This window comes from Hippocampus zosterae, chromosome 14 (assembly GCF_025434085.1).
Source record: "Hippocampus zosterae strain Florida chromosome 14, ASM2543408v3, whole genome shotgun sequence".
NCBI lineage: Eukaryota > Metazoa > Chordata > Actinopteri > Syngnathiformes > Syngnathidae > Hippocampus > Hippocampus zosterae.
Window position 1 is genome coordinate 5,575,861 of NC_067464.1, and position 24,784 is coordinate 5,600,644.

Here is a 24,784-nt window from a genome sequence, read left to right on the forward strand (position 1 = left end):
CAAACTCCACACAGGGAGGCCGGACCTGGAATCGAACCCGGTACCTCTGCACTGTGAAGCCGGCGTGCTAACCACTGGACTACCGGGCATATATATATATATATATATATATATATATATATATATATATATATATATACACACACATATACAGGACAGATTTAGCACCAAAAAAAGATTTTACAGCAAACACACACACACACACACACACACACTGTACGTAATCAGGCCGAGAACACAAACACCATGTGACACGATAAGGAATTGTATTAAACGTGCCGCAGCCTAAACCCTGACGATGTCTCTCTGTATCCTCCTGAGACTTTAGGACATGATTATTTTATGGAAGGAACACAAACACACAGGAAGACGCTATCGAAAGCCCCACCTCCCCCAACTGCCTCGATTCCCTTGCCGCCTCCTCCGTCCGCCCAGCAGCCCGCTTTGACCAATAGCCTTAAAAGCGGCCTGACCGCAGTCTAATAAATAATTAGCGGCCCGAGATGAGAAGCTTCAATTTGTCAACTCGGATCGAAAAGCGCTTCGTTAATTAAGTTAAGGCCACCATGCTGACGTGGGCATCTTGTCTATCATCTCAAAACATGCACACAAACACGTTAACACACACCCACACACACACACACACACACACACACACAGGTGGATAGCATTGTGCAAGTGCATGTGATTGAGGCTGAATTACAGAGGGTGTGATGTGTTTCCTTTTGCTGATAATGGCTTGACGAGGTTTAAGCCTGCAAGCTTGCAAGGGGGGGGGGGGGAGGAGCACGCTCCCCTGGCTCGGCCGCACTTTTTCACCCACGTCAACTCGAGCTGAACAACTCTGAAAAATGATCTAATTGCGATTTTGATCCCCAACATTGCAAATTAACATGCGATCATCGCCCCCCCCCCCCCCCCCCCCCCCCAAGGTCCTCTATCCATCCGTGCCGCAAACATCCGGATCATTATACCGCATTTCATTCGTCCCTGCCTGATGATGTCGAGCAACCCCTCGCATGCCCCCCCCAGGACATAGCGGAGGACCCCTCCGATTGATGAATGACATCATCAGTGTGTGACATGAGTTATAGACGGCGGTCACAAGGTTGCGGTATGGCTTTGCGAAAACCTATTCCGCGCTAATGACTCCAAGGAAATAGGCCGGGTATTGGCTGTTTACCCCGTCGCCACAACGACAAGGAAACGATTGGCCACTAATGACCGCTGTGGAGTCGAGGTGGAGTTTTATGACCTCAACACGAGGACCTTGTGCTGTCGCGGCTGTTTGATTGGATATTTTGGTGCATTCGTGGACTGGATTTTGGAGTTATTTTCACATGATCGTAGTTATTTTGGTTACAATGCTTACTCTCGGCTGCACATTTATGTATGATGAACCCTTCATCTATTTATTTTATTTCTTCCTTTGAAACGCTTTTTTCAATCTCCAAGTGATGGCGGTTTTGGATGGCTTTTGTTGTGAATTTGGGGTGTGGTTTAACGGCAATATCCCTCGCACTGATTGGAATCGTATTTGTCTTTAATCAAAGTGACTGTGGGTTGATGGTCTTCTTCGCTGTCAGAAAAAATGAATGCAATCAAATATGAAGAATGACATTTTAATATGAGATCTGCATGCGGCCGTCGGACGGGTGTTGGGGAGTCGGAGGGGGCGGTATTGAGATTGGCACATTTTAAATATCGACTCCCCCATTATTATCGTTTCAATTGGCTGCGATGACAAATGACAGAGACGCGAATGCATATGAGCGTTGGATCAAAAAGATATGACAATAATGGTTTTTTTCAGGATCAATCATGATTTGTTTACTAGCTTGTGTGACTTTTCCGATGCGCTTTAATAAATTTGAGAAAACTGCAAAATAGAAAGGCAGGTGACAACTAATGCGATCGCATTGCTGTTCAAAGGGAAATACTTCAAAATAGAAGTATGGAAAATATTGTACTTGAACGATGGTTTGGGATTTATTTATTTTGTAGCCCCCCCACCCCCCGCATCTCTTTGTGGTCTATTGTGAAAGTTAGTGGTGATTTTTTTTCTTTTAAAGGCGAATATGTGCCAACATCCCCCCGTGTTTATCCATCAACAGAGGGCGGCCATTTTGCCATTTGAAATGAAATGAAAATGACATCACAGTGCCAAAGGTTCACCTTTTTGCTCGCGTTGGTCATATGACATTTGCAACCTGCGCCATTCAGCGCTGTGATGTCATTTTCAGTCAACAGCAAGTGGCAAAATGGCCGCCCCTTAGATGGAATAACACGGGGGGAATTTTGCTGCTTAATTCATGTTCAACAAATGCGATAAAATTCAGAATAGCTTTAATCAGAACAGTTTTCGGTCGACTCTGTGTGTGTTGCGCGTAGCTAAAGGCTTTGTGACGCTTCATTCCTGGGATACGGCCCAGTTTGTACATACCACGTGATTTTACTACTAGATCCTCACATGACTCTGTGGCTTATTAACACCTAAACAACCGCCCACGCTTATAAAAAGAGCTCACTCGATGCCAGCCTGCAAACCGCAATCGCTACATGCCAACCGCTGATAACAACCAAAGAAAGTGCACTCGTATCAACGCCCGCCCCCTCGTCTCTCCCCCGTGCACATTCAGAGCATAGAGCCTACTGCACGAGGGGGGGGCCGGCAGTGAACTGCCCTTTTGACAGTTAAAAAATGGTGATGATTGCAAACACAAGGTCGAGCCGTGCGGCCTGAGGCGTAAAGAGAAGAAGGGTTGCGTGTCTGACTATCTGGCGGTTAGCTTAGCGGTGCACCGCCACGATACCGACGCCGCTGGACCCGCGCCAGGATGCCCGTTTGCTCCGCGCCGTTCAGTCAGAGATGGTGCCAATCTGTGAACCCATAGTCGCAGTCAAATGGCTGAGGAGGGGCTTGGAGGACGAAAGGAGCCCCCCGTGATTGTTGCGAGCTTGGCGAGGCTAAATAGCAATCACTCCCACGCAATCCCAAAGAACCTTCAGACTTACTTGCGCCGAGCAACGAAAAGAGAGAAACAGACGTTTGTTTTCCACATCGGCATCATATAAACACCTGAAGAACACGGGTGGGCTTTCGCCAGTAATGCGGATAATCGTGGAGGTCTTCATTGAACAAAAACATTCCCTCGATTAGTCATCAGGTGTGTCATCCATGTGCGAGAAAATAAACGCCGCCCTCATTGACATGTGACCCCTCGTACGGGTCAGTTCAAAGAAGCGATTCTACAAACACTCACAGCCGTAGTTTGACCATTTCAACTCTGTTGCTAAACAGCAACAGCAGCACCGGCACCGGAACATTAAACAAATGAGGATGTCAGGGAGGGATTCAATTGGACCCGACCACCCTGGATTGTTTGAGGCTGATGCCGATTGCGATATTTGGCGGAGTAAAATTCCGACAGCAGGTAAATTAAAAATTAATTAAAAAATATATTAACACTATAATGAATAAAATAACATGATCCTGCTGACCTCTTTCTAATATCGTAGCTAGGCTAGGTTTATTAGCTACAAGTACAGTATTATTAAATATTTGTATGTTGACGGTTCATTAGATGAGCGTAGGTGTACCTAATGTTGTGACCAGTAATCTATCGAAATTTGCCATTAGTTGTGTTTTCATCTCATTTGTAGCCGGCAGCTGCAGAGATGAGCCTATTTTAATGACGACCGAGCAATACGAACCCACCCCCCCCACCCCCCACATTCGCCTCCCTCCATCCTTTACAGATGGGAAGTGGAGGGGCTTGCTTCTGAGTTCTTCTTCTTCTTATTCTTCTTCTTCTCCAGGCCCCAGCAGCTATGACTTTCTTGCTAACCCGTCTGGCCTCGTCTCATCGCTCCACCCTCCCAACCGTCGTTCAAAGCTTCCGCTGAAGCTGTAAGCCAGGTCCTACAGGGCAAGAATTTGGCCTGCTTTTTGCAGACCGGCCCCTGCTCGGCTTTGTTGTGAAAACTGCCCGCTCAGGGGCACCCGGCGCTCTACTGACTCTCCGCCTCACCTCATGTTAGCAAACTACAACTCTCCTGTTAAAGATGTTTGACTAAACCAAAGGGTTATTCTCGAAAAATAAGTGCAATGGCGTCATTAAAATACATTTTTATACCAGTCATTCGTTCGGGAACCACCAAAACCACAACCATTTTTTAAAGAAACAGTTTGGTGTTGTCTCAAATCATAATAAAAGTGAATGTAAAGAAAGAAGCTTTCACAACACAATTTTGCTGATTATTGTAGCCAGCAGTAGCTAGCTAGCGTGAATAGCTTTGAGACTCCTTAGCTTGTTTTTGCTTCGCCCAATTTTTTATTTATTCAAACCTGGTATCTACTTCCTCTTTTTCTTCCAATTCACGTTAGCTTGAGAAGCCTCTCAATCAGTATCGACACATTTTTGGCCAACAAAAGACTTTGAGGTGGATTCTCTGTGAATGCTGCATTTGCTATTTTAGCTTCCTGTAGCTGCTAGCACGGATTGTGATGGACCTGCAACGTATACCGCTGAATGTAAAGTCACATGTGCCTTAAAAATTGATTTGCTGATCATGTGGGAAGTCCAATAACCTTTTAAGTTACATCAGTCCAGATTCCCCAAACATGGGACACAAATTCTCATTGATCAGAAGGATAGCAGAAAAGCTTAAAGGGACTTTATGTTATTTGTCCTTTGTTAATATGCAGCATGTCAATATTATGGAACGACTTGTTGTATTTTTCATGTCAGGTTTAAGCAAATTTGTCGATTTTTCCTCCCCAACACTCACCCAAAAGCCTGCTGAGCCTCTCCGTGCAACCCGCCGAGCGCTAGCATAAGCCTCCCATGTAAAGCACTTGCCACTGTTGCCAGTCATAAAGTCATCGGGAGCAATAGCGAGCTAACTAAGCTTCTGAATAAACAGCACCGCCGTTTAATGACGTACGCACACATTGTAAAAGAAAAGAAACTGCAGTGATTTTCTCAACGGCTCAGAAGGGAACACACTGAACATCACCTGGCATCATGTTACATTACAGCTCATCTATTGTAAGAAGACAATCTTGTTGGGACTTCATATTAACACACCGAAACTCCTTTTAAAGCCAATCCCTATTGTGTGCCTTGTTTGACTTGCCAATTCTGAGTAAAGTGGGGTTGATCTTCAGCTGGAATTGAAACAGATTCATTTGTGAGAGAAAGAAGAAAAGAGGATGAGGAGGGGAAGTGGATGGAAGGGAGGGGAAGGGGGGGGGGGGTTGGCTTGCGCTGCTCAAATAGAAGCTTCTGAGAGTTTCCACTTGACGGCTCTCCCTTTCATTGTGCATTAACTTAATGAGCAGAAGTATTGGGATACACAAACCGAGCCTCTCTGCTCTCGCCTCTTCTGCCTCTCCAGTGAAAGACCGCGGCGCTCGAACGGCGAGCCTCGGGACACGACGAAAGCGCAAGCACTTGCTGAGGACACACGAGAAACCCCCAAAACACACACACACACACACACACACACACACGCACGCAGTCCCGGGGGCCAACTGTGGAATGTCACGCCAATTTGAGAGATATCATAAGACGTTTGTAATGTCATTCTTCTTTGTGTGTGTGTGTGTGTGTGTGTGTGTTCAGGTCACAAAAAAAACAAAACAAATCAAAAGGTGGTGGGTAACATTTGTCTATTAACCCAACCTACTCCCCCTCCCCAGCCGCAACCCCTCCCATTTGCTCCCCCTCCGTGCCGCAAACAGCTGCAGGGGAAACTTCCTGTTTGCTAATGATGCTAAATGCGCTCAAGTCAGCCATGTCAAATTTTCCCTCCCTCTCAACCGAGCGAGCTGGAGAAGAAAGATTTGCCGTGCTCTCCCCTCCAGTGGCTTGTCCGCGTCAGTCAGTACGTTTGACGTGGTCATCGGGGGAGATCTAATGATTGGGATTGCACGCGCCATGTTGCGCAAAAGAAGAAGGTCATCGCCATCTTGGTTCTTTGAGACACATTTTGTCATTGATCTTGTCAATAGGACTAGTTTGCAGAATGATGTAAATCACCTTCTTGTACCTCCAAAAAATGTTCACTTTTCAGGAGACCAAAAACAAGAAAAAAAATGGTCACATTGTTTTTAGATTACACTGGTCAACGGCAGATTTTAAGGCTTTATGTTTCCTTTACTGACATTATTTTTGATGGATTTGTGATTTTTTTTTTCTTCTTCCACATCAGGTTTCTGAGGTGTGTTCGGCTTGCGCAATACGGATTTGACCGTGTGCTATCGCATTTCATAAAAAATGTCCACCTGTTGCTGAACCTAAGCCTTGATTCAGAAATATTACTAAATATATGACTATCTTGCACATGATCTTGTTGGTCTATTTGTATTATTATGATGAAAATCAGATGTGCAGCGGTTGGAATTGGCGCAAAGAAAAAAATTGTCTTATTAACTTAATGAGCAGAAAATGTAAGAAAAACTTTTTGGATCAGTATTATTATGAAACACATTTCTACAATCCTATATAGAATATTTTGTATATTCTACAAAATTAATATTAAAACATTTGCTTTATTGCCACTTTTTTTAAATGTTGATCATGTAATTTCAGTGTCTTGAAAGGCGCTTATAAATAAAATTTATTATTATTATTATAATGTATTTTAGAATTGGGTTGATTAATTAATTAATTTTCCAAAAGATATTTTCAAATCGAAATAAAAAGGAACATCCTTCAAGGCTTTACATTGGAAGTATGAAAGCCGTCCAACTTGAGCTCCAGTAAAAAGCACGACTGATTAAGTCGATGGGAAGCAAAAGTGCATTCATGCGAGATTCCAAGTAACATGCATGAAAACAAAGCCGGCCCAGCCTTTCCTCCTCAGCGCCACCCTGCCCCAACCTGTTGTGGCTGCAGATTTTTTTTTTTGGAGGGGGGGGGGGGGGCGGCCCTCTCAAACATCTTCCCAGTCCTCCTTTCATCTCGTCAAGACGCTGTCTCCTGTCATTGCTCAACACAGCCGAGGGCGGCCTGACAAAAGCCCCGAGGAGCCTTCACCCTTTTTTTTTTTTTTTTTGGTGAGACGACGTGCGACGCAAGAAGATAAAGAAAAGCGAACCGACTCGATTAATGGCGGAGCAGCGTTCCTCCGTACTTCTTTCTCCCCTCGGTCTTAGGCTCAATCCTGCCCGGGGGGTGGTGGGTGGGGATGGGAGGGGGCGGGAGGGTTAGGCCGAAGGCCACCTTTGACCCGGCTGGCCCGCCTGCCTCGCTACAGCCCTTTCGTTTGTTAGGGGCTTTATCCACTGACAAAGCAAAGCAGGAAGTTGGCAGCCAACCAGCAGCCCCACGGGAGGATGACCATCAGCTAGCTCAGCTTACCGCTTATTACAGGATGGCGGGACGCATGCATGCATGTGTGTGTGTGTGTGTGCGCGTGTGTGTGTGTTCTTAAATGCATAAATGTTGTGTGGCGGAGAGCAATGAGGCTAACCTTCATGTCAGGGCTACTATTTTTTTTACCCCTATGGCCGCGAGCGACAAATGTCCCCACGCGCTACAAGCTAACCTGATCAGCTATGCGTGTTAGCGACAATCGGGCAAGCGTCCGGCCACGCTGGATGGACTCAGAAGACCTCAGCACACTTCACTTGGCGCACACCCCAACCCCCGCCTCACTCCCACCCCCCCCTCCAACGCCAGCCCCTTGGGCTCATGGCAGCTCACTAAAACATTAGATCATAAGACGACTCCACTCCATAAAAGTCAGGTAATTCATACTTTATTTATACACCTTGGCGTTAATAAAGCTGATGAACTTTCACTACTCGAATCTAATGGGCCATTTCGCCGAGGGGCCTGCCGTTTCCCTGCTCGTCGTCTTTCGACTCCTCATTGCCCGTCGGGAGAAAGTAAAGCATTTAAGCGTCATGTTCTGCCACGGCTGTATATATAAGTGTGAACGTTGACAAAACTATATATATTTTTTGAACAGAAACACCCAAAAAAGAAAATAGTCTCCAAAACAGACCGTAAAGTGAAGCTAAGAAAAATGCTGATTCGAACAAATAACAAACAACGTCATAACAGAAAACTACATTTAGTAAAAAAAAAAAAAAAAAAAAGAATACACTGAAAATGTAGTTAGTTGGCCCATGAATCAAAAAAAGAAGCATATAGTTTGATATGGAGTTAAGGTTTGATGTTGTCCGGAAAGAGAAAGCCACATTCACACCTTCTGCACTTTTTACGAACAAACCAAACGAAAAAAAAAATATGAATTTTGGGTCTTTCTCTCAATCTGGGTTGAACAAGAAGGTCATTGACCTCCGGGCCTAAAGCGATAGCGTGATGGCTTCCCGGCTGGGGAGGCTGTTGACAAGTGTCTGTGTTCTTTTCAACAACTCGTTGAACCACCCCCACCGCCATCTCCCCTCCACCTCCCCACGCCATCTACCCCTTCCCTTCTCTGGAATGTAACACAACCGCTCGCTGAGGTAACCCAAGCACCTCCCCTCTCATCCCATCCTTCATTTACAGAAAAAAAAAAAAAAAAAAAAGCTACGATGGACAGAAAAACATGCTCGGAGAGGAAGACCATCTGTGGGTGTTGGACAGCTGTCGCCCATCTCCCAATTTTGAAACCCCCTTTCTCCCCCCCCACCCACCCCTCTATGTCCTTCCCTCGCTTTAAGATTTGCTTCTGGGCCCGTTGCCCGCACAATAATTAATGATGCAATCCAGCGGAGGGGAGGGCGCATGACCATTCCAGAATGCCTCAGAAAAAAAGAAAGAAAAAAAAATCGGAAAAGATGCAAGAGGTAGAGAAGGACATAAAACAGGCAAGACGGTGAAAGAAAGAGACTGTTGATAGCCGTTTCCTCAACAAGCCTCAACCTAGTCTTCCCCTGAAGTCTAATCCACCCTCACCCCAGTACACCCCCCCCCCCCCCGCCCCTTTACTTTCCATCCTGATGGAAGGATCGGGGGGCCTGACCTGTCTGGTGATTGATGGTAATGTCTCAGGAAGTCATTTTCCCCGACAGCACCCTGCCGCCTTTCACCAGGCCCCGGTGCAGAGGTGAGGCCATCACATGGATCCTTTTAACTCTTTGCTGGCCAGGCCTCCCCGAGACTTTTCTGAGCCGGCTATCTCGGGAACCTCCCCCTCCCCCCCAAAAAAAATCGGCGTCACTCAGTACACCTGAGTGTCCTACTTTCAGATTGGATGACACATACACACACAAAATTTTTATTTTTTTTTAATCCCATCCCAAAGTGCATCCACCGAGCGGCCCCTAATTCAGGTTGCCCGGGATGGATCCCCGCGACTCCATTACTGTCAGCGCTTACCACCTCCATTATAGCAATTAGGAGGTTCTAACACTTGGAATGCTTTTGCTACGCTGCCCAATTGCTAACATGTGCCCCGTCTGGTGGCTTCTCCCCATGCGCTCGTTGTCATTTTCTCAGCGGCGCGGCCGTTTTACACAATCCCACTGTCTGCTCTCTCTCTCTCTCTCGCTACATTTGTTTTCTTAAATCCACTCAAACTGCGCCTTGAAGAGATCCCTCTCTCCCCTTTGAGTCCAAATAAACCGAAAATGATCCGTGAAGAGGCTCGCCGTCCCCTTTTTGCTTTCAATAGGCGTCATTAGTTTTTAATATCGGGCACGAGGAAGCGGAGGCGGTTGGGGGATAGCATGAAGATAATCAATGGAAAGAGGCTCGCGGCCTATTAATCTCCCCCCAAAGGATTGCGGGTTAATACGCGTTGTTGCATAGGCAAACACGGCTGTCTGGCGAACACATCTGTCTGCCTTGGATGGGCTACTTAATGAAACAGCCAGCGCTTGGCGATCGTGATGGATGGCGTCCCGTCGGTGAAAAATGACTTTCTCACAGACAGAGTTACACATGAGGGAGCTCCGGTCCATATCGCCAGCGACAATTTAGAACCATTTTAGGGCCACTCGAGCAAGTATAATGCATTTATTATTATTATTTTAAAACTACTTTTTATTGGTGCAAAGGTGGTAGCGGGAACATGTATAGCATAGACATTATTCTGAACGGAAGAAAAAAATGTTTTTCACAGCACTATGATGTAAAGAAAATAGAAGAAATATTTAGGTATGAGCCCGGTAGTCCAGTGGTTAGCACGTCGGCTTCACAGTGCAGAGGTACCGGGTTCGATTCCAGCTCCGGCCTCCCTGTGTGGAGTTTGCATGTTCTCCCCGGGTCTGCGTGGGTTTTCTCCGGGTGCTCCGGTTTCCTCCCACATTCCAAAAATATGCGTGGCAGGCTGATTGAACACTCTAAATTGTCCCTAGGTGTGAGTTTGAGTGCGAGTTGTTGTTCGTTTCTGTGTGCCCTGCGATTGGCTGGCAACCAATTCAGGGTGTCCCCCGCCTGCTGCCTGAAGACAGCTGGGATAGGCTCCAGCACCCCCCGCGACCCTAGTGAGGATCAAGCGGCTCGGAAGATGAATGAATGAATGAATGAATATTTAGGTATGATGCATGGATCAAAATACTTTTACAAAGCAAAAAATAATAATAAAATTGTCCATATTATTGTGAACCCTATGACTACAGTTGACAGTTTATTATGTTATAAGGTTACAGATTATCATTATTGGTGCATGAAAGGATTAAGATTAAAAAAATGTGCACAGTAATAGAGTGAAAGATTTTGTCTCATCAGTTAAGAAAGCGCACACGAGTTCCCTACGGGATATTAGCTTAGCTTCTTAGCTAAGCTTCTTAGCTAGCCCCCCCCGCGTACAGTGGCCTTTAAAGGACAAAAGGTGCTTTATAAAGTTGTAAAAGTCTAATTTATGAGCTCGCCGTAATTGGATGTGTCACTTTAATACGGTCGACGTACAATAATGACTACCTTATGAGTCTTTGCCTCGACTTTCACCACCTAAAAGTCGAGCCTCAAACAGTACCGGACTATACGCCTGACATTCCGATGCCAGCCTGAGCGCCCCGAAAGTTCAGCAGCTGTGTTCGGTCTACAATGAGGGCGCAACGCATGGCCGCCGGAGCGGCTCGCCGTTGCGATCATATCAGCGCATCCTAACATGAAGCGGACCGATTTGAAGCACACGGAGACAAGCTAAAAGAGTTTGTCGTACAGTCCTGAGATAATGAAGCGGATGAAACCAGAGGCAGCTGGGCCCAGATAAGCAAAACCCGACGAATGTCTTTTGTGTCCACTCGTGTGCACGTATGCGTAAGCTAGGACGTGCGCGTTCATTCCAGGTCGAGGTCACCCCCCTTTGCTAGGCCGAGCCCTGTAACCGGATTCTCTTGCTAGCTTTTCTCCCGGTGTGCTAAACGGCTACCTGAAGACCGGATTAGCCCGCTTTGACCCGGCCCGGGAGGTAACCGAGACACAACACCGGAGGCAAACGTGAAATGTACACCGTCACGTGTCGCGCAGCTTGACAACAAGTGCAAACGGGACATTTATAAGAGGATGACTTTGGTAAAGATGTCACCGGTGTTTGTTGTAGTCGAGCGAAAACAAAGCATAAGAGCGCCTAAGAGGAGGACCGGCGCCCGAGAACCCGACGCCTTGGGGATGACTCACATTTGGGCCGATGACTCAACATTGACATCGTCGGCGACGCTCTGACGGATGAACGGTTCTTCGTTCATTGGGTTGCGGGTGCCCTTAAAACCCCCTTTGAACTTGTAAATTGCCCGCTGGTTTCAGTAATGAACATAATGAGAGGGGGAGAGGAGGGGGGGGGGCTTCCATTTGGAGACGTGGAGCTAATTACGCATTTTCATTTTCTGCATCCCTCTCGGAAAAGGGAAGACAGGTATTAAGGGGCGAGATGATGCCCTGGGTTGGGAAGCTGTTGTCGTCATCTAAATACGCGTACTTGGCTGCTTCACGGGCTTTAGTGAGGTGCTTTGCGTGTCAGACGCCGCGGCCTTGGGGATCCGCGGAACCAGCGATCAATAGTCAGACGGATTCAAAAAGGCCTACATTTGGATTTATATATTTGATTCTTTTCTTTCTTTCTTTGATTTTTCCACTGCTCCTAACGTCGGGAGTTCTTTTTTTTTTTCTCCCCTCTGTATCAGCATGTGGTACAGCTTTTGAACATTCGGGGGTTGCTGTCTATGATACTAATAACGGGGCAGCCGTGAAGAGCCTCTTTCACAAAGAGATCTGCAAAATTGGTACATCAGAGACCGAAAAGATGCATTCACCTGTTTTTTTTTCTTGTGTTTTTTTTCCTTTTTTAACACAATGAAACCAGCAAATGAGCACATGCGCACTTTCACAGAGCGACGTGGCTTCCCGCAATCTGATTATTAAACACGCGGTGATGTCAGCTTCGATGTCTAGCGTAACGTATGAAATATTGTTCGGGAAAAGAGGAAGGATGGTGTTAAGCTAACGCCGCGGCTTTCCGCTATTGCCTTTTCAAACAGCCGCCATCCTGCCCTCCACACGACCGCCGAAGTTGACAATCGCACGTTGACTTCAGTCCAACAGTCTGTCACCCCAAAAGCAACCAGCAAGGAAAAAGGCTCGTGAACAATAGCATCCGAGTTCCGAGACACACCAATCACCCCAAAAAGCCGCCGTTTGTCTTTGATAGACAGACAAATCTTCAGATTCCTCAACGAAGTGAATGTGGAAGAAACAATAACCGGACCATGGTGTGACATTTATTAGACATATTTCTCCCACCCCGTTGTGTTTAAAGCCAAGCTGTGGTGTGGCAGGCCACGTTATAATAAGGCTGAACAATATCTCAGATTCAAAACAGCATCATAATGTTGTGGGATGCAATTTGTTGGTAGGCTTTGTTGTAATTTTTTTTTTTTTTTTTAGCATTAGCTGAACTCATAAAACCCCAAACACTTATGTAGAATAAATAGGATTTTGTTTCTTGTAATACAGCTGAATTTATTGCTTGTGTTTGTTTACAACATACGTGAAAAACGTGAAAAAAACAAAATTCGCTCGTTAACCCTCTTAAATGAACCTAAGAATTATTAAGAATTTTTTATGTTCCAAAAATATCCCTTCGCGAGGTTCTACGCGAAAACGCAAACAGATGCAATTTTGCGCGATCGCGTTGTAAAAGAGGCTTGCTTGCCTCGTATTTACAAAGTCAGGGTGTGTACAAAAGAGCTAGAGTGTACCAACTAGGCATTCGCTTCACTGTCTCCCCCAAACATGCCTGAGCAGCAGGGCATTCTGGGTAAATGTTTGGTTGCAGACAGGGTCCGCGGAGGTTGGCGGCTAAAGGAGCAACAAATTGACCCGCTCAGCCTCAGTCTTTGATGAGCAACTGGGATCATAAAAGCGGGTCGGTGCGCTCAGACAGGGAAGCAGAGAGGATATCAATGGGGGGGATGAAAAGGTGAGGAAGTGGGTAGAGGGGGGGTGGGGGGTGAGAGGTGAGAACAAGAGATGTGGCTCCCAGTTATAAGGACCCCACTGTGCAAGAATCCTCAGCGAGCGCCTCTGGACGGAGCGGTGGGGCAAAACAGAGGGTGTATCAGAGAGGAGGTGTGGGGGCAGATTGGGGGGGGGGTTAGAAAAATCACAGGGAATGGCAGTTGTGGGATTTGGTGCAGTCAGAGTCCCATGGCAAACCAAACAGTGAAACACGAGGTCTGTTTTTGATTTGGACTCACCGCCTCCCCAACCCTGAACCTTTTCTTTTCCCTTGCTTTTTTTTTTTTTAAGCCTGCTTCCACCCTTACACTTCTTCCGTATGCATGATCTTCTTCTCTGGGTGTGAGATGCATATCAAAAGCGGAATTGAGGCCTGCAGCACCAATCCCCATTGGTCGCCAGTATGCAGCAGAAACAGCCACCGCCAACTGGGGGCGGGCGGATGGGGAGGGGGGGGGGATGCGGGGGTATGGCGAGGCTCGCCTGCAGGGCAGCGCCCACGGGAGGTTAAGGGCTAATTTGAGGAAACCAACTCTGAGATGCGAAACCAAAATCCGCTTACATATTTTCGCTTTGAGCCCTGAAAGGTCACACTAGTAAAAAAAAAAACAAAAAAAAAACGCCCCTGCGATTCCCGAAATCAGCCACGGCCATCTAAATAAGACCCCCACCTAACCGGGGGGCATGTACGCTATCACAGGCTACCTTACGTGGTCTGTAATTACAGATGACATCATGCACTCTGCTTTTACACAGACTTAAGGCGACCACATTTTGGATCTGTGTTATGACTACACGGACGGCGGCTGGGAATGCAGCCCCCGTTTTCCACAAAGTGGTTTGCAGCGCTAATTCCATTCAGGCTGGATATCTGACGATGGGGAAAATGAAGGCTCAATCAATATGGTTCTGAAGCGGCGCGGGTGGACTCGTGGTTAACACATCTGCCTCACAGTCCTCAGGTCCGGTTCTCACAATATATATATATATGTATATAGGGCGGCCCGGTAGTCCAGTGGTTAGCACGTCGGCTTCACAGTGCAGATGTACCGCGTTCGATTCCAGCTCCGGCCTCCCTGTGTGAAGTTTGCATGTTCTCCCCGGGCCTGCGTGGGTTTTCTCCGGGTGCTCCGGTTTCCTCCCACATTCCAAAAATATGCATGGCAGGTTGATTGAACACTCTTAATTATCCCTAGGTGTGAGTGTGAGTGCGAATGGTTGTTCGTTTCTGTGTGCCCTGCGATTGGCTGGCAACTGATTCAGGGTGTCCCCCGCCTACTGCCCGAAGACACGAAGACAGCTGGGATAGGCTCCAGCACCCCCCGCGACCCTAGTGAGGATCAAGCGGCTCGGAAGATGAATGAATGAATGAATATATTATATATATATGCTACTAGCTGCATACAAATTGCCAGCATAATAAATTAGCATCTTTTTTTCCCCCAAAATTTGAAACCCTTTCATGCACCAAAATTAACCCAAAAGGGTTAAATTAGCATTTATGTGTATTATTATTATTATTATTTTTTTTTAGATGGTGGTGTGTTGATGTAAGTGTTCAGTGGTATACGGTGAGACATCAGTCAAAAAGTAGAATACGATTAAAAAAAAAAACGGGATCATCTGCACTGTACCACTTTTTGTTACTATTTACCCTCCCGGAATAATCGCGATGTTAAATCGTAATCACAATATTGAGGGAAGCGCGATTGTTTTTCGGAATCGTTCCAACGCCACAAGCGAGCACTTTTTCTACTGCCAAGTGTCGTTCGTAACCTCAAAATGCGGTATGCCAGGACCGTGGTAAAACCGAGGAGCCCCCTGTATTTTCCCCCGTCTCTGTTGTGGGCTTTAACGGTGGGTTAAATGCGCAGATGCCCGCTATTGCCGATCTCCCTGCGCAAACCAGCCACGGAAACGAAAAAACCAGAGACTCGTGTTTCCTGTTACAAAGCACATGGTGGTGAACCAAACTTGACCGCTTCGGTGGAAACGTGGCTTTATTCTCAGCGGAGCGTAAATCCCCACAGCATTGGAGTTCTGGGTGAAGATCGTCAAAGTCCAAAAAACTCCGCTTGGAGAAAAACGGGTTGTGTCGAAACCCTTTTTTTTCTTTTTTTGTTGTTTCTTCACGAGGCTGCAACGGCGGGATTGAAAATAAACCTAAAGGGCCAGTCAGGGAGGGGAGATTTGGGGTGGGGGGGGACCAGCGAGGGGAGGGATTATGGCCGCTTTCCTTGCATTTCCCCATCCACAAAACATGTGGGGCTCATCTAGATGAAAACATAAATAAAAGTGCGGTAACATGCTGCTGCTTTACGGAGGCGCACGCGAGCGTCATACTTTATATGTCAGCGGATTGCGCGTGATTTTAGGTGGCTTTGAAGTGGAACTTTGACAGATCTGGATTAGGGGGGGGCAAAGTATAAAGGTCCGACGGAGGCGAATGAAACGCACTCAAGCTTATTACAAGTACAAGCAAAGAAATCACGCCTAAGCTCCGGCCGGGCTCGGCGTAACGCCGGAGTCGATGTGACCCGCGATATAATTATACAGCCTGTGAAAAAAATGCGACGTCACCGGATCCCGCTCGAAACTTTCACTCGGCCTTTTGCCGTTTTCTCATCTCATGTCGAAATGAAGAGCTCATGTGAAGACGTTTAAGGGGAATCGAGTACGATGCTGGCCGTCGGTTTCAAAGAGCAGATGGTGGCCATTGAGAAGCCGCCAGACAATAGCGAAGGCACCTCCTCCACGCCATCTTTATCACAGCACCCCCCCCACTCCCACGCACCCCCGAAAAGGAAACCGGCTTGTCCAATTGTGCCTAATGTCTGTTGGGCAAACAAACTCACACAAAGCATTGTGGGTATTGTCACTAAAGTAACGTGATGACTTTCTTTTTCTTTTTTTTTCTTTCTTTCTTTCTTTTTTCAGTATTAACAGTCGCCCGTTTCGGGCCCCGTGGAAGCAAAACGGTCAGCCGGGTTGCCATGGCTGACCGGAGAGGTGACTTTTGGGCTGCGAGGCAAACAAGCACATGACGGATTAGTGTGTGGGCCTCCTCCAGGCCTGCACCTTTGTGACCTTTAGGAGCGTCCCCCCCCCCCGCACCCCACCCCTGTCTTGACGCCATTTTCAAGCCCCTAAAACCTTCTCCCTGCTTCTCCTTTGTCCTGGCTTGAAAATCTCTGTCTTGAAAACGTCAAATACTCCTTGAGACCAGACCGTGAGGACAGCAGAAGCCAATGCGTCGGATCTTTTTGGTTTTTTTTTTTTTTGGAGACGGAAGAGCTGTTCAAAGTGTTTGCAGATGTGTCGCGACCAGTTATACGCTGCTCGGATGAGAAGAGTGGCCGACACAGGCTCGGGGGGCCTCATGCAGCTTTTTGGCTGTCAATCAGCTCAGTTCCAACTCAGTCATCAGGGTTGAAGATCAAGAGCAAAAAGTTGGATTGATTTGAAAAACTTTTGTGCGCTGGTCAGCAAGCAGTCCAATAGCTGCTTTGACACTGGCGGGCCGGCCGGCCGTCTTTTTCCTGGCTTGCTGCCGTGTGTGTGTAAGTTCCCGGGCCACAATAGTGTAGAGAAAACTCTTAAAGTGAAAATGATTGAATTTCACTTAATTGGTCAGAAGATTATTGATCCATAACAAATAATGGACTATGTTGTTGATCTATCTATGCCACTGAAAAACAGAAAAGTAAATAAATAAATTAGAGTCTATAATTGATAGGTCGCCAATTTTTGAGACATTTTTGTTTGGTGGCGTGCCCGTGGGATTTTTGGGAGTTAAAATACGTGCCCGGGCTATAAAGATTTGGAGTCAGCAATGTAAGGTTGTCGATGTGGGTTGGGGTTAAGGGGTTGAAGTCAAATGGCAAATTTGCCCATGTGAAAACTGCAAACAAAAGAATGTTACCAAGCGTCTTATTATCTGAATCTGGGTGTCATGATTCTGTTCTTGTTTCTCCAGCAGGTGGCAGACGGGGGCCTGCCCTCCAGCATGCACACCTGTCGCTAGTGTTTTTCAATTGTGCCGTGTATTTAATCCTGCCTCATTTCCAAGTCTGCGTCGGATTATTGAGCTTGTTTGCTGCTCACGCTCGAGTGTTGTTTTCTAGACCTCTCGATTTTTGTCATTTTTGCTCTCTCGTCCCTTGTTTGTAAGCATTGATTTTATTTTGTCTTTGCTCTCGATCTTGTTTTGTATTCGCGTAATTGGACTCTCGTCATTGTGTTCATATTCTCGGTTATACTATTTTCATAAGCGCTTTTCGTTTTTCCTGGATACTTGTGACCAGCGATTTCCGTTTCTACACTGACGGTGCGCTTTTGTTTTCAGTGAATGAATATTTTTGTTTCGGGTTTTGTGTCTACGTGCGTGTGGGATCCAATCGCCATTCAGTTTGTCCGCGAATTGTGTCGGACTAGGTCGGAACAATTTTGAAAAAAGGTTTTTTTTCCTCTCACCTGGATTGTATTTTTAATGGTGGTGTTGGTCATAATCCAAAATGTTTTCCTTCAAATATTTTAATTCACTGCCCGTTTGCATCGTTAAGCTATTGTTGCCACACATACAATTATCTGAATGCGTGAAGCTTGCAGCAGCTGTCGGAAACTGCATTTCGGTCACAGAGTTCTGTCTGAAAGGCACAAGCCGATCAATTCTTCTAAAATGAAGGCAACCTCTTTTCGTTTTTTTTTCACAGCACAATTGTATTATTATATATATATTTTTTTATTATTAGAAACATCTACGTTATATACTGTTGCCGTGGTACTTTGGCCTGTTGGCCTTTTTCGACTCATCCAACCCGTCCGGATTAAAAGGACGACAAGAGCTCAAACAAAAGTGACAATACAAACGAAGACCTCGGCAAACAAGCTTTTTGCGCCGACGCGTACACTTGTTTATCATATGGGACAAACATCCGTTGCCAGGGCCCGGCCCGGCCTGGCCCGGACTGGCCTGCGCCCATGTCTTGTGAATGACCCGGGCTGTCTCTTTTATGTGCATCTATAAAAGGGCGGTTGAGAGAGCAGCTCCCATAGGAGGGCTCGACCTGGCGATGACACCCTGTTGTCATGGAGACTAATTCTACATTGGGCTGGGGATGGGGAAGGGGAGGAGGGGGAGTGGGCAGAAGCATTGTCACTGGTGTATCTAATGATGTTTGCGGCACAATGCACTCATCTCCTCGCAGAGTGGGATGTGTCCTCACTAGGGTTAATCACATGGCGCTGACCGACGACACAAGAACAGTACTGTATACTTTTTTTTTTATACTTGATAATACATACACAGATATACGTTACGATTGGGATTTTGAGCAGCATTCTCAGAGAGGACAAGTTTCATAAATTGTATTTTGTTCTTTTTTAAATCAACAGTTCTGGAAGGTTACATGTTTTGTCGTGGTGAATTTTTTGCTTTAAAAAAAGTCATTTAAGTTGGAGCAACTTTCAAATAATTATATCTCGACAATTAACCAAACCATGTTGGTTAGCGCAAGAAAAGCGCTAACCAACTCGTATCTCGGGTAACCGAGACAAAGCACAACAGTCCTGTCAACTCTTCCTTCTTTGTTGCGAAATGCGGGGAAGTCAGTTTCGGAAACAGCAAACCTTCAAGTGTTGCAGATTGATATTTATCCGTTTCCTAACAATTGTGAGAAATCACGAGCAGAATCAATTCACCGCTTCATGCACCCTGAAACCAGATAACATGATAGGCTGTCCACTGTAGTCACCCCTGTCCCTGAAAGGGTTAAACCGAAACTAAAACCCCATGAAACACGATCAAATCTCAATAAACACTAAAATTAGAAAAAAATTTGAATGAAGACTTGTTTTGTGTCCCCCCCCCCCCCCCAAACGTTCCACCATAATAATACAACTACAATCCGCCATTGACAGCGTTTCCTTGCCTCAGTCCGAGCACTTTCAAAAAAAGGGATGTATCGCTTCCCCTTCAGCCGAGCCCGAGGGACCAATACACCTGGCTTAGCAGCTTAACAGCATTTCCCCCAAACGCCCGGGCCAAAGGGTGACCCGGCAACAAAACTTGAGACAACTGATGCCGCGCAGGGGCCAGCTACTCTTCTGACTGACCGCTCTGCGCGGTCACTATTTATTTTGATTGGAGTTTAGTGGGTTTTACGCAAAGTCCAAAGACAAGGTCTGTCCATCGGACTGCTTCCTGTTTTCATCGTGAGGCCATGCCTCCGTCTTAACAGGGGTGAAGGAGGGCCAGTTTTTCTAGCCGAGGGTGATGGGGAAGGAAAGCCAGGGGGCTCATCGGGCATTTTAGTGCAACAGTACTTGCTTTTAAAAACTCAAAACTCACTTGTATTCTTTGGCGTTCGACTCAGCATGACTTAGATTTGTTCTTGATTTTACTGCTTGGTGCTTTCTACCGCCTTTATTTCCGATTTGTCTTACTGTTTATTGTGTATGTTAAATTGCTCCATGTACAGCACTTTGTATGCAGCGATGGCTGTTTGAAAGTGCTCGAGAAATACTGTTGACTTGACTTGACTTTTATTCAGCCCTCTCAATGTCTTCTGCCACAGTGATTGCGCCCAACAGGGGGTGCGCCAAGCTCAAATTGATCTCCAAAGAGACTTAGTCGGAGCTGCAAATAATTCATCGATTCACGGACAACTGGTCAATTATCAAAATAAACATAACTGATACTCTTGCACTTTGTGCATTTTCTGGACTGTCCTGTTTGGGACAAAGGGATGGAATTTTTGTTGTTGTTGTTTTTTTTCAGATCTGTCGATTAATCGGCAAAATAATCGACAAATTAATCAAATATGCATGACTTGCAGCCTTATACTTAACACATGCTTCGATCCTAGTGTCAAACTGTGTTGTGTGACCGTCCCACGGGGTGACGCCAGTTTCTTCTTAAAAGTGTGGTTGGGAGAATCTTTCGACGAATGTTCTGAACGCTTGTTTCCACTTTTAGTTCAAATTGGGTTTTGTGCGGGTTAAAAGTCTGAACGTGAGAGTTGTTGAACATTCGGAACTTTGGTTTTTTTTGAATGAGCAACACTATGAAGCCTAATTAGTAAGCATTTACATTTCGTAGAAATACGCTTTAAAACTGAAAATGACAGTAGAAACATTCAGCAGATGCGCATGGCTGAAAAAGTTTTGAAAATGGTTGAAAAAAACAAACATAAAAAAAACCCAGAAGCATCCGTCCTGCTATATAACTGCCTTGTCGTCATCCATGCATTCGAGGGGGCAGTAGTACCCCCTCCCCAACCCCAAATGCCCAAGTTTACCTTCCTGATAACATAATCTCCCTGTAGTATTGAAAAGCTTATACCAACAGTCTGGGATTTCCCTTCCTCTAATGTGGCTGGAAGACATCCAGAACCTCATGGGGACGGACGGGAGGGAGGCCAGCGGGGTATTAAAGAGCGAGAGGGAGTGGAGTGATGCTAGGACCCCGCTAACACCAGCTGAGCTGCCGGTGCGGCCCCGTTCCAATTCCATATACGAGGAGGGGTGGGGGGCATTTAAAGTTGCCAGCTTGCGTGCTCGGCCCCGGATGAACATATGGACTTCAGGTTATGACGCAACAGGTTGCGTTTGGGGAGGGAGGACTGACAGTAGCGAAGGTAATTGAATCCGCGACCACCAAGCGGCGGGCGGGGTTTAGTTCAGCTTGGAACAGTAAATCCCAACCTGGCTTCAGTTTCCATCATGTGGTGTGCAGGCAAAATGGCAAATAGCAAGCCTGAGTAACAAAGTCGCAGCGCTGGGGAATTTGACATACGGAAAACAGCAACAACTCCATCTTAATTGCTCTCGTCCATTGTATCATTCGCGCACTTGTTGGCAACCAAGCAACGCGCCGGAATGTGTCCCGCAAATGTCTCGGTTAGCATCGTGAAATGTACTCAACGACCTTCATCTGTGCGCGGATGCTCGTTCGTCTCTGTGTGCCCTGCGATTGACCGGCAACCGGTTCAGGGTGTCCCCCGCCTGCATACCCTAAACATAGCGCTGAATTTGTTTTTACACCACACGAAAACAAAGTGAAATTTGAGACGGTCGCTGAATGTTCTGAAAACCTTGCACACCGTTCCAGAGTGATCTAGATCAGGGGTGGGCAATTATTTTTTGCATAGGACCACATGAGAACCAGAAAATATTATGGAGGGCCATATCAAAAGGGTGAACTAAATTCAACATAATATTAATTGGATTTCTTTATTTAAAAAGCAGTATTTTGCATTTTTTGGGCACGTTTTTCAGACTTTAAGAGTACATTATTCCGTCGTATCGAACGGGATTTGCTTGACTTGGCGCTACTGCGCGCTTCCGTATCGTCTCCCCCTTCCTCCCTACGCTCTGCAACTTCAAGTAACTGTGCCGCCTGGCGTTGAAATGCGTGTCATTACAAGTCCAAATGAAATGAATGCAGTCGTTGACATCGAACCTTAATTGTGTACCAACCTTCGGCGGGCCGGATTAAAAAGACCAACGGGCCGCATTCGGCCCGCGGGCCATAGTTTGCCCACCTCTGCACTAGATCGTGATAGGCTGTCGCTCAACGTCTTGTAGCTGCTGACATGTTGGAGCTTCTTTTCAACAGCAAGTTAACTTAAATCAACAACGCCTCCATGACCTAATTTAGGGGAAGCACCCAAAACAAAAAAACAAAGCAGTAAAGGGACAAATATGATTTAAATTTGTTAGCACTGAGGAAATTTTTGTCATACTGAATCCACAAGCCAACAGTTGAGAGTTGAGTGTGTGTTGGTGCGGGGTGGGGTTGGGGGTGGTGGGGGTGCTAGGTGATATCCTTCGGGTAGAGTAGCAGAGGGGGCGGGGAGAGGGTTAGCCGCTCTGTCCTTTTGGAGCTTTTGAGACAAACGCGACAATGGCTGGATGTTGAGAACATATGTAGAGAGACCCCCGTGGCTCATGGAAGACCAGGCGGCTCCTTTTCACTCCTCACCCCTCACTTAATGAATGAGCCCATGACAGAAGAATGCCACTATGGGCCATTCAGGGGCCAAAGTCCCTCAGAATTCAACCCCAAATGCATCCAGCAAACGGCAAAATACATTTGCTTAACAAATTAAAAGAAAGGCGGACGGGCGGGCTGGGATGCGAATGTGTGCGAACGTGTGTGTGGGAGAGTTTATGGGTGGGAGAATTGGATGGTGAGAGGAGAGAAGGGGGATAATTCAATTAGTCCTCTTCCGCATTGAAGAAATAAAGGCAGGTTAAAAGGGAGGGATTATTATTTGTACAAGACGAGCCTGCGCTTTACACAAAGGAAACAAATGAAGATTGGAGAGAACATCTACAAGCTGGCAAAAAAAAAAAAAGAGAGAGAGAGCGGGGAGGGGACGGGATGCATGAAAACACACTGAATGAAGCGACGCCCTAAAAACTGTCCATTGAGTTGTTCCCTTCTTTCCTTGAAAGCGTTCGAAAGACTTCCAAAAGGACCGGTGTGTGTCATGCTGATTTGGAGCAGCGCTTATTTGCATGAGGTCTCATTCCAATTACAACACAAATAAATCTGATATTCAAAGCGTCTTTTTTTTTTTTTTTTACTTCAAGACTCCATAAAGTGTATTGAGAGATGTGTTTGTACTGTAAATAACATTATATCGGGTTGAATATAGTTGCTGAGAGCTAGGTAGGACTGAATTGTGGAGCGATAGCGTGAAAATATTTTCCAAGGAAGGTCCACTAAACGACCTAGTGGCGATTTTATGTATTTATGTATTTATTTATTTATGTATTTTTTTTTATTTTTGCAATCGACTTGAAAACGCTACTTTAAAAATGAACACAAATATTTCAACCTGACGAGGGTGAGTGTTTAAAAAGTGGAATCCCCAAACGGAGTTGAAATGACTTCGGGTTGGCACATTCTTCCGCGCGCATGACAGTTTTCTCAAAGGAGTCACTTTTGATCTCTCAAATCAACATCCTCAACTTGATGGTCACATTTTCGTGCAGTCCGACCAGCGAGCGAGCGAGCGAGTTAGCTGTGAACAGCTGCTGAAGTCATTTTGATAATGATGAGAATAATAAGCAATAAGCGGGCCTGCCTGCGCGGCTTCGGGGTGGTGGGGGGGGGGGGGGGGCGGGGGCTTTGTAGTTGCAGCTTCACTGCTCCTGAAAAGATAAAAGTGATTAAAGCACTCCTGATTATCCCCCCCCTGACCAAAATGTAATGGATTTACAGCCCTTTCAATTAGGCTGTATTTGCTGGTCACTTATTATGTTTCGTTGGAGGGGAGTGAGGGGTGGGCGGGGCATGTCGCCGGGGTGAGGTGGTGGTGGCGGTGGTTGTGGTGGTGGTCACCTTTTGGTTGAAGATCAGGATAAAGTTGGCTGGCTTTTAGCGCTGCGTCCAGCTTGTGTGTCACATGCTGTTGCTGAAATCGGAGCCGTGTGGCAAAATCAATACGATCTGATGTTCGGATAATGTACGGACATCAGCGAGGGTACAAGGGAGGGGAGTGGGTTGGGGGTTGGGGGTGGGGGGTTCTCTTCTGTGCTTACAAATGGACTGACACATAGCAGTGCCTCATTTCAACAATGCATATCGCATCAGAGAGTACAGCAATGAAGGGTAAAGTGGATGTTTAAAAAAAAAATTAAAAATCGGGCACATCGCTTCCCGGTTCAAATCGAATTAAAGGAGGGAGCGAGATTGAATGTAAAATTCTGTTTACGCTGGAATGTTTTTTGACTTATTAGTCAAACAAAGCAGTTTTACTTTAATTGGAAAAGTACCACAAGTAGTACGCTGAAGAATGACTCAATTAAATAGTTCAACATTTTCTGCTGAATTAATTTTTTTTTGTTTTGTTGTATTTAATTTTTCAGGACACAATATTTACATTTAATCTTTTCAAATGTTATTTTTTTAAAGCATGAATGAAGGTCCAATTTTTTTGATTTAATCATATATTTGCAGCATGTTTTAATTCCTGTACTTAAGCGGAATATTAATATTGAAACTGTGTTATTCACAGTGGCTTCAAATAATATAACATGCACTTTTCGCATTTTTTTTTAATGAACAACTGGGCCTACTACACAGCTGTAATTTAATGATTTAATGTCATGATGGTGGTACATCAAAGTATTATTTAAGGGGGTACTGTGAACCAGTGGTTTTGACTACAGTATTGCTCCAGCGATACAGGCTAACTTATTTTTACACCTTAAAATATTTGGGTGGATTGAATTATTTATTTGTTTCGGTGGCGGCCCGGTAAGTGCAGTGGTTAGCACGTCGGCTTCACAGTGCAGAGGTACCGGGTTCGATTCCAGCTCCGGCCTGTGGAGTTTGCATGTTCTCCCGGGGC

General features: G+C 46.0%; 1 protein-coding gene and 1 long non-coding RNA gene across 10 annotated transcripts in view; both read right to left on the reverse strand.

Moving 5' to 3' along the window:
- meis2a (Meis homeobox 2a) overlaps positions 1–24,784 on the reverse strand; it is a 106,597-nt gene that overhangs the window by 38,893 nt on the left and 42,920 nt on the right. The window lies entirely within an intron of this gene.
- On the reverse strand, positions 14,867–24,675 carry LOC127614247 (uncharacterized). The gene is made up of 2 exons (XR_007966430.1): positions 19,958–24,675; positions 14,867–19,744 (listed from the first exon to the last, which is right to left on the reverse strand). It is a non-coding gene; the product is annotated as an uncharacterized LOC127614247 (long non-coding RNA).